Source organism: Pteronotus mesoamericanus, unplaced genomic scaffold (genome assembly GCF_021234165.1).
Source record: "Pteronotus mesoamericanus isolate MK-2021 breed Mesoamerican mustached bat unplaced genomic scaffold, CSHL_Meso_final contig_256, whole genome shotgun sequence".
NCBI lineage: Eukaryota > Metazoa > Chordata > Mammalia > Chiroptera > Mormoopidae > Pteronotus > Pteronotus mesoamericanus.
The window spans coordinates 2,572,684-2,589,622 of NW_026555108.1; the positions used below are offsets into that span (position 1 = coordinate 2,572,684).

Consider the following 16,939-nt stretch of genomic DNA (forward strand, 5'->3'; position numbering starts at 1 on the left):
GGATGTGCTCTCACTTTCCAAGATGGGATGAGAAAGAAAGAATTGGTCTTATCTGCCATCTTCTCCCCTGACCCTTCCCTCCTTTTCACTTTCCTTCTTAATCCCCTCTCCACACTATTTATTTCTGTGTTTTGCAACACCTGTGTTCTCAGCCTTCAATAAATGGTATTTGGTCCCTGCCACTTTCTCCTTTCTTGGACCAAGGAAAAAGGTAGATACTTTAAAACGTTCAGGCGGCAGCCAAACCCCAAAATAGGAGAAGAAACATGGATCCTTAAATCATGTGATAATCTGATGTGTGCACCATTTTCTTCAGGGGTTATTCTATGATATTTGAGAATTGTCTTTTCTACTAGGAGACTGAACTCCACATCTGAGATTTAAACCTGTGAACAGGTCTGCAGGTTTTAACAACCTCCACGATTTTCTAGTTGAGAGTATGGCTTAGAGAGCCCTTGGCCATGGTCTGATGTTGTTATGGATACTTTGATTCCCAATATTAAAGACAGTCTTGGCATCGGCCCTTTCATCATTTTCCACGCTCAAGAGCAGGCCAGTATTGATACTTCTGGATCACATGTCCTGTACACAAGAGAGTGATTCCAATGCTGAAGTACTATTCATGGAACGGTTGTTCAGCAGACAAGTTTCACTGCATTTTTTTATCCACCTGTTTATCCATCCATCCTTCTAACAAGCCAACAAGGTAGTCCTTTCATTTTTCCATCTAGTCATTCATCTATGTACTTGTTCAACAAATATTTATTGAGTTCCAACTATGTGCTAGACATGATAGTAGGCATTTTGGAGGATTGGAGATGAATAAGATATGATCCCTGCCCTCAAAAAGTTAAACAAGAGAAGAAAGATAGTGATAATGAATATAGTTTAATCTTAAAGTTAAACAAGAGAAGAAAGATAGTGATAATGAATATAGCTTAATCTTAATATAGCTTAATCTATTGACTAGAAGATATTGAGTTTGAGAGTTACAGGAAATGGCATTCAAAGCAAAGGGCACAGTTTCAATAAAGGTGCAGAAACATAAAAAATGCATTGAAGGTTTGAGGAATAGCAAGTGGAAAATGGTTAGATCTTGGAAATGGAGAAAACAAGCTTAAACCACATTGAAAATGGATGTGGTTATTATACTAAAAAGTTTGGACTTCAGGCAGTTGAAGATCTATGACATTGGAAAGACATGTTCACATATCATTTTATTTATTTGCTTGCTTATTTGTTTTTAAAGATAATTAATGGTAGCATGAATGTTGTATATGTGAGGGACTGAATTTTAGAAAAAAAGATAGTTGGCTGGGGCAGGGGGAGAGAAAGAGAGAGGCAGGCAGAGACAGAGAAATCTGTAACATTAACTTTGCTAAACACCTGGGATTGCAGCCCTAGGTCCTGGGGTTAAGTTCTCTCCATTTGTGTTGATACCTGCAAGTACTGACCATTTACATGAATCCTTCCCTTATATAAGCCTTTGGCCTTGATATAGGCCAGTGTTTCCCCATGTGGGTTCTGAGAAAACTAGTTCCATGACATGGTCCACAAAAAATGATTTCTATGGTCAAATAAATTAGGAAAACTTGAATATTAGGCTCCTTCTTAAGAAGATTTACTGCGCATGTTTGCATTTCACAGACCTCAAGTACCACAATAAAGTGAGGAGCTTAGTAAATCAGGATTCTCAAATTTAATTCAACCACAGAACCATTTTTTTCACATAATACCTGTTAATCTCCTACAAAAGCACTGCATTCTGGAATAAATATTGGAAAACTTGGGTATATATAAATACTAGGCAGACAATACATCTAATCTGGCTCATCCACTTTTCAGATGTGCATGTCAAAAAGGAAATCTTACCTTTTGCAACAGCATGGATGGACCTGGAGACTATTGTGTTAGTGAAATAAGCCAGTCAGTGAAAGACAAATACCATATGATCTCACTTATACGTGTAATCCAATGAACAAAAGAGACTCAGAGGCATGGATACATGGTACAGACTGACAGCTGTAGGAGGGGAATGGGGATGGAGGACTTAATGAAAGAAAGTGAAGGGATTAAGCAAAGAACATGTATGTAATACTCAAAGACACAGGAAATGGTGTGGTGATTACCTGAGGGTGGGAGCTAGGTAGAGGTTGTCAAAGGGCAGGGAATAGGAACATCTGCATAGTGTCAACAATAAAAATAAATTCAATGAAAAATATGTGGAATGTAAAGAACAAAAGAAACAAACATACAAAACAAACAGACTCATAGATACAACATTTTGATGGTTGCCAGGGAGAGGGGGTTTTGGGCTGGGTGAAAAGGTGAAAGGGTTAAGAAGTACAAATTGGACTTGGCCAGGTGGCTCAGATAATTGGAATATCACCTTGTTGTCCTGTACACCAAAAGGCAGTGGGTTTGATTCCTGGTCAGGTCACATACCTAGGTTGTGGATTTGATATCTGGTTGATATTAATTTGTCATTAAAATAATGACATATAACATTGCATTAAAGATATGCAACATAATAATTATATATATATATCACTATATATAACATCATAAATACATATATATATAGCACCACAATAATATAGATTTAGTTAACATCTATCACTATACATGATTACAAAAGGTTTTTCCTTCAGATGTGAACTTTTAAGGTTTATTCTTTTAGCAACTTTTAAGTATACAATACCATATTGTTAACTATAGTCAGAGGCTGTACATAGCACCCTTAAAATGTAATTTATCTTATAATTGTAATTTTGTGCTTTTTGTCCACCTTCACCCATTTTACCCAGCCTCTAACTTCTACCTCTGGTAACTATAAACCTGTTCTCTGTTTCTATGAGTTCAGTTATTTTTAGATTCCACATGTAAGTGAGGTTATACTGTATTTTTCTTTCTCTCTGTCTGACTTATTTCACATGCCATAAAACCCTCTAGGCCCATCCTTGTTTTGCAAATAGCAAGATTTCCTTTTTATGGCTGAGTAATATTCCATCGTGTGTGTGTGCATGTGTGTGTGTACATGTACATATATTACATTTTCTTTATCCATTCATCTGTCAGTGGACACTTAAAACCTCTGTTTTTTGTGTTTATTTTGAGTTTTTAAAAAAGAGGTCCTGTTGTATAATAGAAATACCATGATAGACTTGAGTACAGATAGGCCTTTTTTCTAGTCTTGGCTCTGCCACTTACTATCTGGGTTACCTTGGGCAAATCATTAAATCTCTGTTACTCCAGTTTCTCCAACCACACTATGATAATAATTAAATCTTCCTTGAAGTCTTGTAAATTTGTAAAAAAACTGATATATATAGGCATACAATAGACATCATTATTCCCACCACTTTTTTTTTCTGTAATACAGTAGAGTTTGCCCCCTACTAGCCAGTGCTTGTGGCAAATTTTTTTTTAATTTTTTTAGTGTTCAATTATAGTTGCCTTAATTTTCCCCCATTGTTCTCCCCTGCCCCACCCACCCCCACATTCAATCCTTCCCCCCTATCATTGTCTTTGTCCATGGGTCCTTTATACATGTTCCTTGACCCTTCCCCTTCTTTCCCCCATTATCCCCCTCCTCCCTCCCCTTTGGTCACTGTCATATGCATGCTCCCAGTCACCACTGGGACCTATTCTCTCTCTGCTATTATAGTATGACTTTAGGTACTCATTCTTTGTTCTATAGTCTCTGAATCAGCCTTGAATCAACTCTAGATCACCATCCTCCAGTTGGTTATGTACATATCTGATGACATATTATAGGGAAAAAGGTATACTTCTCTAATTGTAGTTGTCAAGTGAACTTGAATATGGAAAGATAGAGAGAGTATCTCTTAATTTCTCCAAATCAAACTATCTTGGATAGCATATTATATATGTTGTTGTATATTTCTGAGATTGTGCTTTCAGAGAACTATGGTTAGAGGTAAATAGTTTCTTGTAATCCTCAAAATTGATGTTACCCCATATCATGTACTTGACTGAGTATCCTGCTTGTTAAAATCCTTGAGATTTTAAAATGTAATTGCATCAGAAATATTTTATGGTTGTTTACTTTTGCTGTGAGTGCTCCACAATCCCTTAGTTGCTCTTGAAAGAGTAAAATGATATCATAGGCAATATATTTCAAAGGTAGTAGGCAGAAAGCTAAAAGTACACAGCACACAATAGGTCATATATACAAAAGCAAGTATTTTCCACGTATAACAATTCAGGGAAAAAAGCTTCATTTGAACTGTTTAAAAACATTTTACTTTGATTTAAGAAGTGTGCCACCTGTTATTACAAATAGTAGGATGTATTCCTTAAGATCACAAACGTGTGTAAAACATTTTTTTACTATACTGAACTTACATGTAGACAGTTTACCTGAGCAGATGCTTTTATAGAGACTTTTGCACGTTCTCTGGGAGTATGTTTGTATTAAGTAGAACTAGAGGGAAAAATATACAACCACTCAGAAACCAGTAGAGTTTTCAGATTGTTTATTATTGATAATATTTCCATGATAAGATATATGTAGAAAGTAAACTGGAAATGACATTGCTACCCTGAATCATCTCTTTTGGAATCAGGTTCCATTCTCTTCAGTCCAGTTAATCTTTGCTATACTTTTTAGATCTCTTAAGCTAGGCATAGAAATGTCTTTTTTCCTGTTTAGTACCCCCATTGGACAAGTGGTTCTGTGGCTGACATGAAAATTGATTGTTGAGGGATATTTCAGCCTTCTAGCAGTCAGCAATTACAAAAAATGTAAGCACCAATCCTGAAGAAATCACCTGCAGAAAACTTGGACTGGCATTCGGAACTAAGAAGAAAATCTGGATCTTGGCCAAGACAAAAGGTCACCAGCCCCGGCCTGCACAGTGTGGTATGTCATGCTGGCCACAATAAAACTGAAAGAGACTGAGGACTCTCCCCAGGGTGGAAAATGAGGCATGGAAGCTTTGATTAGTGAGCTGTTAGGCACACAGACATTAATTTTGAAGCATTCTCATCTCCAAGCTGAGTAATAATGCTTGTAATATTATGGGATTGTTTGGCTGCTGTAAGAAATTCAGAAGACCAAATAGAGAGTCTTTGTTGGGCTCTGAGAGTCTATAATGAGACTGTTAAATTCTACCTTCCTTCTCTTCATCCACATCCTTCCTCTCCCCACTCCCTGCCTAATTCTTACCCACTGTATACAGAGAGGCAAACACAACTATATATGCAATTTCTGTAGTATATTTGTCAATAAAGCAGAAAAAAATGGGAAAACAACTCCAAGTAAAGAATTTTCCATACCTCATCTCACCTCTGTCTTTATAGGTAGGTAGGAAAGAGAACAGGAAACCCTCAATCCAAAATGGCAGCCACCTGCTCTCCCCAGCTTTGCATGCTGTCTCCTTTCAGAGGAACTGACTCATGCATCTGGTAATCAGGCCTTCTAGGTGCAAGCCCACCTTTAAGTTGCTACTTTCAACAGTTTCTTTTTCATGTTAGAAAAATTCCAGGTTGACAACAGTCAGAATGTTAAAATGACCAGACACTAAAGAAACGCAATCTGCCTCATGAAGAATGAAGGTTCTAGAGTTTCTATCCCAGAAACAACCTCGCGCTGGAGGCTACCCTCTTAGCTGATTACTTTCCCCCATTGGACTGATGGTGTTTCTGTACCTCACAGGGATGTTTTAAGGACTAGCTCTAGAAGTAGTGGCAATTACCATTTATGTAGTTGTATCACAGTTGTTGTTTTCTGTAATATGATTTGGTGTTAGTAGAGTGCTTTTTGGTTGTTCTTTATCATATTTAATGGCAGCCAAACACTGACTCAAGTAAATACAGTGAAGCTGTGGCTCAGTTGCTTGCTTTCCACAGTGTGTTGCTGGGAAGAACCTTTGCTGATGGAACTGAAGGTATTACCTTTAACAAGAAGCCTATCTGAGGCTCCTGTGACCATTTTTCACTTGACTATTAGGCAATACATGAATTTCCCCTTACCTTCATTCTGCTGGACCACTGCCAAGTACCCAGATCTTAACCTCAGGCCCCATCACTGAGCTGAAGGTAATAGCTGGTCCGCAAAAGTCAAGTAAACAAGAGCCCCATTTCTCCCCCCCAAGAAGCCAGCCAGCCCTCTTGAAACAAAGTAGGAGACTAGAGTCAGATGGATTTCCCCCACTATTCCTAAAGTCAGGATGGCTCTGTTTTGGACACTTCCTCTATATGAAAGGACACTTGGCCCTTTCAGATAGAGGAAGGCAAAATCTAAGAACTAATGCCTACTTCTCTTGTTTCCTATTGAAGTTAGGATGATGGAAGAAAGTGGATCGGGCTTTACTTCTTGTTTCTAGCTATCATAATTCCATACTTCTCCAATGTTCACTCATATCATATACTTGCCTCTCCACCAGGTGTGAGGCCTTGTTCCTCTGCCAAGCCAGACTCAAACTTTGCATTGACATAAGAGGAGAGGCACTTAGAATTTGAAATAGCTTGCTACACTGTCTCTGTCCCAGAACCTCCATGTTAAAACCAGTTTCAACCCTGGCCGGATTGCTCAGTTGGTTGCAGTGTCATTCCATACACCAAAATATTGGGGGTTTCATTCCCAATCAGAGTTGTAGGTTCAATTCGTTGTTGAGGCACGCATCAGAGGCAACTGATCGATATTTCTCTCTCACATCTCTCTCTTTTCAAATCAATAAACATATAAAAATTAAAAAAATAAAACCAGTTTCATTCTAGTGTACATGGAGTCTGTAAGTCCAGAGGTAGTCAAATATAAAAGTCAGAAGCACTTTCCCTGCCTTTCCTGGGGCTTGCATTTTCAACCCTCTCTCTCCAGTCTACACACACACACACACACACGCACGCACACACAGAGCGTCTCTCTCTCTCTCTCTCTCTCTCTCTCTCTCTTTCTCTCTCTTTCTCTCTCTCTCTCTCCTCTATCCTCTCTCCTTCTCTTTCTCCTTAGTAACATTCTGCAGAAAAGCCAAGAAAGGACTTCAGGAGGAAGGGAAGTCCCCCTCTTAGGGGCAGAATTTTAATCTCTAGGCCAGCAAGAGTTTCCCTAAGGTGGATAGAAAGTCTAATGTGTTTTATTTTTAACTGCTTTCTATTTGTTTGAATGTTGCATATTTCTGCTAGTAGATTTTCCTTTAATAAAACCATTAATACACCAATGGTATTTTCTTATTTACAACAGACTGACAGAATTAATGCTGTTAACATTGGGCCTCTTTTTATTTTTCTTTTTTCTTTTTTTTTTCCTCTCATTTGCTTTCCAGGTCATCCTGACCTGTTCAGCTTAGACTGTTTCACATTTGTTTTTTATGTCAGTTTAAATGTAATTGTAAAAGCATGTATGCTCTAAATTCATGAAGTTACTTTTTCCAGTGGAAAAGCTTAGTATGTGAAAGCATTTCCAAGGTTTTTGGTAATGATCATTTGCCCCTCACCCAGGATGGCATCTGGACAGTAAGCCCCTTTTCTCTGGCTCAGTAGTCAGAGAAAGACTTGGAAATAGTTTCTGCCAGATCCTGTGCTTTGGCAAGAATATGCAACATCACATATCATTCTATTATTAATTATATTTACTCCATGAACTAAAAACCATTAGACTAAATAGTCCAACATAAACCTTGAAAGATAAAATTTGATATTCTTTTCCCTGGCTATTCCTTTGACTCAGAATTGATAATGGGGCTGTGTTGGGAAGATCAAGGAGCCTTCTTGCCTGAGAGAATTTGACCTACACTTATTAGTGTATACTTAGACTTCAGTGTACTTCTAACTAATGTCTCCCTCCATACATGCCAACAGCTGGCTCTGTTCCTGGTCTCCTGTTTCTGTCCTAGTTCTACAACACTCATCTCTAACTGATCCTTTTCCCCACTAACATGCTATTAAACCTGATGAAGTGCAAAGAGTACTGCCCTAGAAGTCAGGGTAGCTGGTTCTAGTTCCTACTCTGCTACTACCTAGTTGTGTGAACTTGGGCAAGACTTAGCATTGGCCTTCAGCTTACTCATCTTGTTTAAGGATTGGGTTGGTTGGAAGATCCAGAATACACAAGATTTGGGGCCTTCAAACACTTTCTTGACAATGTAACCTATTCTTCAAATGAAATCTGACATTCCCAAATGTACATACAATATAAAGCACTGCTGTTCTGGTTTTAAAGAAGGTGGGGCTATTGGAAGTGTACATTCAGGCCCACTTTATCTCTTCTCAGGGGCCCTAAAGAAACTTGTAGAACTCTTGGGGCACTACTACTACACTAGTTTAATGTCTGGAGACCCTCCTACCCTGATTATCTCCTGTAATTAATTTCAACTCCTGTGAAAATCATATGTTTCATCAGTTAGATTTTCCAGAAAGAGGTTTACTTGTTTAAGATAAAGGGGATGAAGTGGAACAGTGTGGAGTTTAGCAACTAGCAAGAGTAAGAGACATCACTTATTTACCTACAGAATTTGTTCTATGTTAAGTATAAAACATTCTCTTAGGAAAAAATTTCAACAACTCTGTGAGGTAGATCTTATTATCTTATGATTCTGAAACCTGTCAGTTATACTTCAACCTTTAGCTTCAGACCAGTTTAGGCAGTTTTTCAGAAAGTTTTCTAGCTAGAGATTCGTTCTTGGAAAACATCACAACCTTCCCATTGGCATACACTTTTACAGACTTCAGAGCACTTTAACTGAGATCATCTAATTTCCTTCTACTAATAGTCCTACACAGTAGTCAGGCCAGACTGTCACCATTATACAGAGGAGAAAACTGAAGTTTATGAGAAATTAAAGGATATGTTCAAGGCCATGCATCCCATAACACTGAATGCCACCACCTTTTCTTTATTGTGAGTAATATTTTAGAACTTTGATGTCATTATCACACTTTGCTCCCTTAAGTTCAGTGCATTTTTCACTACGCTTCAGTCTTAGAAAGTCCTTCTGGTGGTGTAGAATCTTCCCTGTACTTTCAGACACCTCCATAGTGTCTATATTCCTTGTTAACATCTTCATTAATTATCCCCACTTTTCACAAAAGGAAATTGAGATAGATAATGGGTAAGTCTTGCTCATATTCTCACAGCTACTAAGCAGTGGAGCCTAGCTCACAACCGAGATAGTTTAACTCCAGATTCTTTTCTTTTAACTAATACCCTTTAAACATATATGAGGAAATTAAGAGCAAAAGAAGGAAAGAGATGATATTGAGGTCATGCAGTGAACTCCCCTGGATCCTAATCCAGTGTTCTTCTGACTTTCTAAGCCTAAATTATACAGTGATATGCCCTGAGTCTAATCCTTATGGGTGAAAAGATGGCTGACATGATTCAAACCAGAACCATATGCTGACTTTTCCCAGGCCAAAATTCACTTGCAAAATTCTATTTGTCCAGCACAGTTGTTTAGAAAATTGACATAGGCTGCTCCTAGGCAGGACTTTAATCACTTTTACTGTCTGCAGCCCACTCTGTTTGTGTTCACTAGGCACTTTTACTCATTTACATATCTGCCCGACTAATGAAGGTATTGAGTTTATGACCCCTAGATTTAAGCATTATACTATATAAGCACCTGCACACACATACTCATGTACATTCACATAATCACAGCCTAGTTTGTTTTTACAAAGTATTTTCAGCCCTGCACCATACATACCTTTATGTTCAGGTAATATTTAAAATTATACTCATGATCTGAATTCAATTTTATAGCCAGCTATGTCCGGAAGAAACTCTGTTACTGTTTTTCATTTCATAATGTGTTACTTTTCCCTTCCCTTCTCTACTCTCTCTGGTTCTCTGTTAATCTTGCTGTCCCCTTTGCCCCATGCCTGAGTTAGGTCACCTGCAAGCCACTCACTGTCTATTCTTTAGAAATGAATGGAGAGTGAAGAAACCATTTTGATAGTTCACTATCTGCCAGGCTTTCTCTCTTATTTAGTTCACCAAAGTATTCTAAGAGCTATGTGGGGGCATCCCCATTTTACAAATGAGGAAACTAGATCTCGGAGAAGCTAAACAAAGGGCTCAGAGTTATTAACTTAGTTAACTAACAAAGCTAAGATTTGAACCCAAGATCTTCTGACTCCAAAGCCCTATACCACACTTCTATGAGGATCTGTATTAGTTTTCTATTGCTGCCTAACAATTTATCACAAATTTAGCAGCTTCAAACAGTACGCATTTATCAGCTCATAGTTCTGTAAGTCAAAAGTTTGACACAGCATGACTGGATTCTCAGCTCAGTATCTCACAAGTATGAAATCAAGGTATTGGCCAACCTGCATTCTAATCTGGAGCTCAGTGTCCTCTTCCAAGCTCATGTGATTGTGGCAAGGTTCAGTTTCTTGCATTTGTAGGATTAAGGCTCCTGTTTCCTTCTGGCTGTCAGCCAGCAGTTGCTCTCAGCTATTCAAGGCTGCCCTTATTTCTTGCCATGTGGACCCCCCACCTTCAAAGCCAACAACAGAAAATCCTCTTTATGTTAAATCCCCCTGACTCCATGAATGTCTTTCTAGGAAAAGTCCAATTCCCTTTAAATGTTCATGTGATTAAGTCAGGCCTATCAAGGATAAGAAACCTTAATATTCAACTGAATTGTGGTCTTAATCACATCTGCCCAATTCTTTCATAACAGCTCCTTGATTAACATTTGACTAAATAACTGAAGGAAGGTGTTTGCATGCCATGGGATGGGAAACTTGGAGGCTATCTTAGAAATCTACCTACCACAGAAAGAGATTCCTTTGTGCTCCACGTGAGGAAGAAGAACATCCTTGACCTTAGAGAGAGGGATTCAACTTTTCTAAGACTTTGGAAACTTCGCTTCACCTTTCCCCCTCTCCTGCTATGGATGAGGAAGCCTGTATCTTGAGGTGGTAAAGAATGGGGCTACAACAGTGCCTGAAAGTCACAGTGGCTCTAAAACTTACAGATTAATCACATCTAACTCTCCTTAAGGATGCATCATGAATCCAAATTTGAAAAATCTTCTCTGGTGCTATAGAGGCAACCTTCACAGGGGTCTAATGTCACACAACTGAAAAGTGAGTTCCCCATAGGATCCAGGCATCTTTCCAGGTACTCCAATCCCCTAAAGAGCCAGTAGGAATGGAGAAGTACCTTGAAAGTGGCCCTTTCTCATCACTGCTCTGACATGAGATTGAAAGACAGAGAAGAGATGCAAACTCACACTATTAGAACTGTCCACCTTTACTGCCTCCTTTTTCCTGGCCTCACCACTCAATTTAAGTAAACTAATGGGTCTCTGCCACAACACAGGGGCCAGCAGGCCTGTATATCACATGAAAAATTAGAACTGCCTCTGGGGCTCAGGTGCACGAGGCAGAAGGGTGTGTGGGGCTGGCCTTCATAGAAGAAAACAAGGTCTTGGGCACTGAATAACAGCTAAGAATAGCAAGCCTCATTGTCCAGCATTTGAAGCCGTCTAGCAACATGCTGGCCTTTGCTGCAGAGAGAGAACAGAGGATCCCCCAGCAGAACGAATGGAATCTGATTTCATTTATGTTCAGTACAATTACCCTCGTCAGGCAGAGAGGCCAGAGCACCTGGTGCCGTTTGAGCTATGGTGGCCACAGGAATAACACACTACCCAGGTCCAGGAGACAAGTGGGAATGCAGCTTCTCTTCCTTAAGCAGATGCCACATAGGTCTAAGAGGAGGAGGATGTGAAAATACCAGCCAAATTCTCATTAGCACTATGCAGAGAAAGGGAATTATTTCATGTTGATGGATTCTCCCCAGTCTCTGCACATATTAGTCTTGCTTGTAATGAGTTTGTTTAGGTCCACAAGTCATCGCCCCACTGAGATCTGAGTTATTGGTGGTACAGACAAGGTGACAGAACCTACTTCACTAACTGTACCACCACCAATTGCTCTATGTCTGCCTCTTAGAAAAACTCAGAGATTCATCTGTGTAAATTCTTTGGCTGCTTTTCTTCTTTACCAATAGCATGATTCAGTCCTGACAAATGGGACAGCTGTCCCAGAGGAGTTTGGATTCACAGCACTATTCTGTAGAACTTTCTGTGATAATGGAGATGTTCTATATCTGTGCTGTCCAATGTAATAGCCACTAGCCACATGTGGCCTCTGAGCATTTGAAATGTAGCTAGTAAGACTAAGAAATTAAAATTTTATTTAGCTTTAATTTAAATTCAAATAGCCACATGTGGCTAGTGGCTACTGTGTTGGACAGTACAAATATAGAAGGAGGTCAGAGGGCAGTTACTAAGAGAGAATAGAAATCAGTCAAAAAGAGAACTGATGTGATATAGGAACCTCACTCTGTCTTGCCTCAGCCTCCCTATCTTTGGAAAGGTTGGATTAATGTCAGAAGTCCCAAAATTGTGACTAGGACTAAATTCAACTTTAGAATACAGATAAGTTTCAGAAAACTATTTAAATATTATATGAATGCCTTGTATGGGTTTGTGTATGAGTGTATGTACATGCAAGTACATAGCATGAGCAAGAAGGCACTAAGGCATTCACTTCAGTTCACCAGAGTTCCCACCATTCTCTCTCTCTCTCCCTGACACATATACACACACACAGATACACACACACAGACACACACACACACACACACTGTATTATCTGTATAGATCTTGAAGGTATATTGAATCTGTGACCCCCTGGATGAATTGATTTCTAAGGACTCTTCCTCTTTTGACATGCTGTGAATATATAGGCTATTATAGTGCCCCAAACCTGTTTCTAATTTGGACACATGACTAAAGTATTCTCATAGCTTCCTCCCTCTACTCTTCTAGATTTGATGCTAGTTACTGAATTTTGGAGTAAAAGGTGAGGATGGAAAGCAGGAAAGATATAACCCCAGCCTTATTCTTCAACTCTGTCATTAAGGCTAGAGGTAAGGTTCAGGGCTTCATACACCTTGGAGTGGCAGCATGATTCTAGAAAGAACATGGGTGGTATAGTCAGCAGACCAGGTTCAGATTATGAGGTTCAAATTTTTACTAGCTGTGTTAACCTTAGTTTACTTACTTGTAAAAAAAAAAGGTTTGGAAATGTCCTTAACCTTTGAAGATTATTGTGGAATTAAATGATGTAATGTGTTCATGGAGTGAGACACATAGAAAGCCCTGAAAAAGTGGCTATCTTTATTTCTTGTTGTTACCTCAGGCATAGGGCTAATTGTGTCTCTGTTCTCTCCCAGACTTGAAAAGGACTAAATGATCAGGCAATCCCTGATCTCAAGGCCAGAAAGTGCCAATAATTGGAAAGACGGGGTCCGCTTCTAGAATCTGTGCCAGGGTGGCAGATCCAGTAAGCACTACCAGTCTGTAGAGCTGCCTGCAAGAACTCATGTCAGCAATAGGTCATCTTGCACTTTGGGTTGATTTTCCAGACTACTATTTTATTTTATCCTAAGTTTACTCTATGCTCCTCTTGAACCACCAACTCCACCATTTTTCGTCCTCTTTCCTAGTTGTTGATCCAAACATGTGATCCATTCTTGAATTGAATTACACTATGATTGGAATTTGCATTGAAGGACTTATTTCTCTAATTAGACCGGCAAGTTAGTTTCAGATAAGTACTTTTTTCCACAGGAGCCAGAAAGAGATCAGCAGCAGGTTTTGTTGTATTTATCCATTTAAATCGAGCAATCCACTTTTTTTATATCCTTTTGAATTTATTATTATTATTATTTTAAAGGGATTAAAGATAAAGTGGTTTATGGTCTGCCCCAGTGCATCTGCCTACACTAGGCCTCAGAGTTATGGCCTCTTAAATTATTTATATCTGTGCCAGTATAAATGCTAGGGAGGTAAACATTAGGATGCCCAAGGACTTCTAAATTGTGTGTGTGTGTGAGCATGGGGGAAGGATGGTTTATAAGGTTTGAGTTTTGGATTATTGTTGTTTTAAATAATGTTATTTTTATCATTCTTTCTAGTGGTTGCCGCCTAGCATGGTTCCTATTTTACAGACAGATTAGAGGCAAGAAAATTCTATTATTTCTTTGTTACTGTTAGAGATTTCAGCTCTTCAGCTTCCCCTTGACCCCTTTGCTAAAGAAGAAAATCAATATGTGTTGCAGTGTATATTCACTATGGATGTAATATCTGACAATATCTGAGGCTATTACAGAGTTTAGTGGGAAATGCTGCAACTCCAGAAAATTCCTATTTCTTTAGCAAAAACATGAGCTGTTAGAATTTGGTAGTCTGAGGATGGGAAGAGAGGTTCAAGGCCATTTAAAAACTCATTCCCATCTGAACTTCATGTTTGAATTCTTAACCATTGTGCATGTAGTCTCTGCTCGATCATCTCTAATAAACACCAGGAGTGCCTAGCAACCATTCCATGTTCAGAGAGCTTTAACTATCAAAGTGTGTGTGTGTGTGTGTGTGTGTGTGTGTGTGTGTGTGTGTAGACAGAGAGAGAACTAATATCCAAGTCACTGTACTTTTTGGTACCCTTAGGGACCAAAAATATAAGTCTAGTTCTTCTAGACTTATGTGTGCCTTTTTATTCTCTTGACCTAGAAATCTGCTAGATATGCTAGACATAGACAAAACACATCCCTCTCTTGATTTAAAACATTCTGTATTTGCCTATTATCTGTAAGATAAAGCCCAAACTTCTTTTTTTAATTATATTTTATTGATTATGTTATTACAGTTGTCCTGATTCTCCCATTTCCCTCCTCCACACAGTACCCCCTCAGGCAATCCCCACACTATTGTTCATGTTTATGGGTCACCTATATACATTCTTTGGCTAATCCACTTCCTATACTGTACTTACCTCTCCATGGCTATACTATAAGTACCTATTTGTACTTCTTAATCCCCTCACCTCTTCACCCATTCCCCCACACCCCCTCCCATCTGGCAACCATCAAAACACTCTCTGTATGCATGATTCTGTCTCTGTTCTTCTTGTTTTCTTAGTTTGTTTTTTAGATTCAGTTGTTGATAGATATGTATTTTTGCCATTTTATTGTTCATAGTTTCATTGTTGTTGTTGTTCTTCTTCTTCTTCTTGCTCTTGCTCTTCCTCTTCTTCTTAAATAAGTCCTTTTAACATTTCCTATAATAATGGTTTGGTAATGATGAAATCCTTTAGTTTTTTCTGGTCTGGGAAGCTCTGTATCTGCCCTTTGATTCTAAATAATAACTTTGCTGGATAGAGCAATCTTGACTGTAGGTCCCTGCTTTTCATGACTTATTTCTTGACAATCCCTTCTAGCCTGCAAAGTTTCCTTTGAGAAATCAGCTGACAGTCTTACAGGAACTCCCCTATAAGTAACTCTGCTCTTCTCTTGCTGCTTTAAGATTCTCTCTTTATCTTTAACCTTTGGCCTTTTAATTATGATGTGTCTTGGAGTGGGCCTCTTTGCATCCGTCTTGTTTGGGACTCTCTGTGCTTCCTAGACTTGCATGTCTATTTCCTTCACCAAATCAGGGAAGTTTTCTTTCATTATTTTTTCAAATAGATTTCCAGTCTCTTGCTCTTTCTCTTCTCCTTCTGGCACCCCTATGATGTGAATGTAGGAACACTTGATGTCCCAGAGACTGCTTATAGTATCCTCATTTTTTTTTATTCTTTTTTCTTCTTGTTGCTCTGATTGGTTGTTTTTTGCTTCCTTATGTTCCAAATCATTGATTTGATCTTGGCTTCATCCACTCTACTGTTGTTTCCCTGTAAACTGTTCTTTATTTCATTTAGCATATCCTTTGTTTCTGACTGGGTCCTTTTTATGCTGTTGAGGTCCTCACTAAGTTCCTCGAGCATCCTTATAACCAGTGTTTTGAACTCTGCATCTGATAGATTGCTTATCTCCATTTTGTTTAGCTCTTTTTCTGGTGTTTTCATGTGTTCTTTCATTTGGGGCATGTTTCTTTGTCCCCTAATTTTGGCAGCCTCCCTGTATTTGTTTCTATGTACTAGGTAGAGCTGCTTTGACTCCCTATCTTGGTAGTGTGGCCTAATGTAGTGGGTGTCCTATAGGGTCAAGTGGCACAGTCTCCCCTATTCTCCAAGCTGGATACTAGAGGTGCGTCCTTTGTGTGGGCTGAATACACCCTCCTCTTTTAGTTGAGCCTTGGTTGCTGTTGGCAGATCAATGGGAGGGATTTACCCAGACCAGTCAGCTTTAAGGATTGACTGTGGCCGTTGACCACCAACCTCTGCCCTCCGTGAAGTTTCAGCTGTGCAGGGGCAGGGTGGTGGTGCTCTGGCATGGTCTGTAGCTGCCCACCAGGTGTGCTGGGGGGTTTCCTGGGTGGTGCAGGCCAAGGTCAGCCCCAACCTGTGTTTTGCTCCAGGCCACCCTGCCTGAGCTGTAAAGCAATCTGAGATGGCTGTTACTTGTTCTGGGCTTGGAGATTCCCAGGCAAAGCCAAGCTGTGAATCTAGTCCGGCTGTTGCTAGTGCTGGGCCTGGGATTCACTGAGGCCAGCTGTTGCTTGTTTGAGAGGATTTAGGAAGTTATGCAGTATGAGCCAAGACCAGCCATTCATAATGAAAAGCAGCTTGTGTGGGCCTGTAACTTGGGTGGGGCAGAGTCTCTGGGGATCTCCAAGGCAAAGCCCAAACTTCATAACGTGTTATACATGCCCTTTAAAAATCAGGTCCCATATTTGTTTTCAGCCTCCTAAATAGCCACTCTCTCTCTCTACACATGCAATATATAATTCAGCCACACTGATCTCTAACTTTCCCCCAAACACTCTTTGGTGCTTTTGTTTATGCTATTTCTTTTCTGCTCTGCCTGGTGAAACAGTCACCATTCTTCAAGGTCCCGGTCAAATGATATCATAGAGCCTTTCTCAACCCCACCTCTGCAGAGAGATTATTGTCTTTTTTTGTTAATGCCTTTGTTGTAACATTTACTGGTTTGACGTTTTAACTGCTTGTGAGTATT

General features: G+C 39.4%; 1 protein-coding gene across 1 annotated transcript in view; it reads left to right on the forward strand.

The window, feature by feature from the left end:
- AR (androgen receptor) overlaps nucleotides 1-16,939 on the forward strand; it is a 204,192-nt gene that overhangs the window by 167,906 nt on the left and 19,347 nt on the right. The gene's annotated exons all lie outside the window — the stretch shown is intronic.